Raw genomic sequence first — 2,474 nt, 5'->3', positions numbered from 1 at the left:
GCTTAGAACAGTGCTTTGCACATAGTAAGCACTTAACAGATACCAACATTATTGAGAAGCAGAGTGGCTCAGTGGAAAGAGCATGGGCTTTGGAGTCAAAGGTCATGGGTTCGAATCCTGACTGCTAATTTGCTGTGTGACTTTGGGCAAGTCACTTAACTTCTCTGTGCCTCAGTTACCTCATCTGGAAAATGCAGATTAAGACTGTGAGCCCTGTGTGGGACAACTTTATCACCTTATAATCTCCCCAGCACTTAGAACAGTGCTTTGCGCATAATAAGCACTTAATAAATGTCATTATTATTATTATTATTTCCCTGGTAGTGCTTAGCCTAAAATAGGTAATGCTAGCCCCTTGTTGGTGGTACAGGGGGTGGGCAGCTATCACGAGCATGGTTTAGGGGCTCTGAAAACTCTGGAATAGTGCTCTGCTGCCCCAGTCAGAGTGTCGGTCAGTCTTCTTTGTTTTCCTTTCCCATTTCTGGAAAGAAGACAGGTACTAATAACTTCTCCTGCCTGGTAGTCTCTCCATGAAGGTTCCTGTTTCACTACTTCAAAGCCAGCAAACTCAAGTGAGAGCAGCACAGACTTCTCTACAAAATGTAGAATCTTGGGAAGACTGCAGTTTGGGGCTGTTACTCTGACTACTGTTGTATTTTGAGCCACAAGGAGTCTGAATCCCAGCTCTTCTAGCCACAACTCCCAATTCCTCTTTTTGTGTCTATGCTTTATATTTATCTCTCCCCTGTCTTTCATATCATCATCATCATCATCAATCGTATTTATTGAGCACTTACTGTGTGCAGAGCACTGTACTAAGCGCTTGGGAAGTACAAGTTGGTAACATATAGAAACAGTCCCTACCCAGCAGTGGGCTCACAGTCTAAAACGGGGAGACAGAGAACAAAACCAAACATACTAACAAAATAAAATAAATAGAATAGATATGTACAAGTAAAATAAATAAATAAATAAATAGAGTAATAAATATGTACAAACATATATACATATATACAGGTGCTGTGGGGAAGGGAAGGAGGTAAGATGGGGGGATGGAGAGGGGGACGAGGGGGAGAGGAAGGAAGGGGCTCAGTCTGGGAAGGCCTCCTGGAGGAGGTGAGCTCTCAGTAGGGCCATATGGTTTTTGCATTCAGTCTTTCATTTTTCCTTAGGTGTGTGTTACTAGTTCCGTCTCCCACCTTTTTCTTAATTTACCAGTACTTTGAGGACAATGAACCATGTCTGATTCTCACCTTTGTGTTTTTTTCCAGTACTTAGTACAGTGCATTGCATATAGTAGGCACTTAATAAATTATATTACTATTACTACTACTACCACTAAAATACTCCTGGAGAATGAAATGGTCCACCTTGACCCTCCCCCAAAATTGTGGCAGGCACCTTTTGGGGGTTTGTAATATTCCTTGTCGCCTTGTTTTATTTGCCTTATTTTAATTGAACCAATGTAGGTAATTAGTGTCTCCTTTCAGGGTCACACCTGGAGAGTTCCCAGTACTCTACCAGTCTTGACTACAGGAGGGAGAGTTAGGCAGAGGCATACCCATTCCATTCCTAGCTTGGGCAGTGGCTAGTGAGTGGCAGGCAATCTGCTACAAGTCAAAACTCACCTATGATGGGCAGCAGTGACATGGAAGAGAATCAAGGGCGAAGACTCGAGTTAACTGCATGGAAGGAAGCAATGGTAAACTACTTCCGTATTTTTACCGAGAAAATTCTATGGAGAAACTTTCAGAATGATTTCAGGTGGAGGTTATGCGTTCTGGGAGAGATGTGTCCATGGCGTCGCCGTGGGTCAAAGACACCTCGATGGCATAAGACAAGTTATGTAGTGAGCTTTTCATTTTTGTTCCAAATTCAGATTTGAACAGAGAGTACACAGGGTGAGACTTGTACCATAAAGGAAGCAATGGGAAGCACAACACCATTTAGCTGAGAAAGCAATGGGGGAGATTTTCCAAAAAATAATCATAATAATAAAATAATGATTGTCTTTAGATTTATGGATATTTTTGGTATTTTTTTTTGCTGCACCTGCTACCCAGTAAATGACATAAAATCCATTTCCAGACCTAAAACTGTCCTAAAGGTGTTTAGATGTCCTAAACTTTCCTAAAGATGTTGAGATAAAACCAAGTCGTTTGGGGGGACCCTTGTGATAACTCTCTCTGGGAGACAGTGTTTGCAGGAACAATACCATTGGGTATTACAGAAACCTCATTCAAGGCAGACCTTTTTTATGGTGTTTCTTAAATGCCTATTAAGTGCTAGACACTTTATTAAGCACTGAAGCGGCAGAATGTATGCCAGGTTTGGACAGGGATTGTCTCTATTGCCAAATTGTACTTTCCAAATGCTTAGTACAATGCTCTGCATACAGTAAGTGCTCAATAAATATGATGAATGAGTGAACGTTGATTAGGTTGGACACAGTCCATGCCTCACATGGGCCTCAA

At 41.7% G+C, this 2,474-nt stretch overlaps 1 non-coding gene across 1 annotated transcript; it reads left to right on the top strand.

The window, feature by feature from the left end:
* Window positions 1-1,480: 1,480 nt before the first annotated feature.
* Window positions 1,481-1,618, top strand: LOC119929006. The gene has a single exon (XR_005451150.1). It is a non-coding gene; the product is annotated as a small nucleolar RNA SNORA7 (small nucleolar RNA).
* The last annotated feature ends 856 nt before the right edge of the window (window positions 1,619-2,474 follow it).

This window comes from Tachyglossus aculeatus, chromosome 5, assembly GCF_015852505.1.
Source record: "Tachyglossus aculeatus isolate mTacAcu1 chromosome 5, mTacAcu1.pri, whole genome shotgun sequence".
Classification (NCBI taxonomy): Eukaryota; Metazoa; Chordata; class Mammalia; order Monotremata; family Tachyglossidae; genus Tachyglossus; species Tachyglossus aculeatus.
The sequence above is the reverse complement of the archived record's forward strand: the minus strand, read 5'-3'. Positions and strand labels throughout refer to the sequence as shown.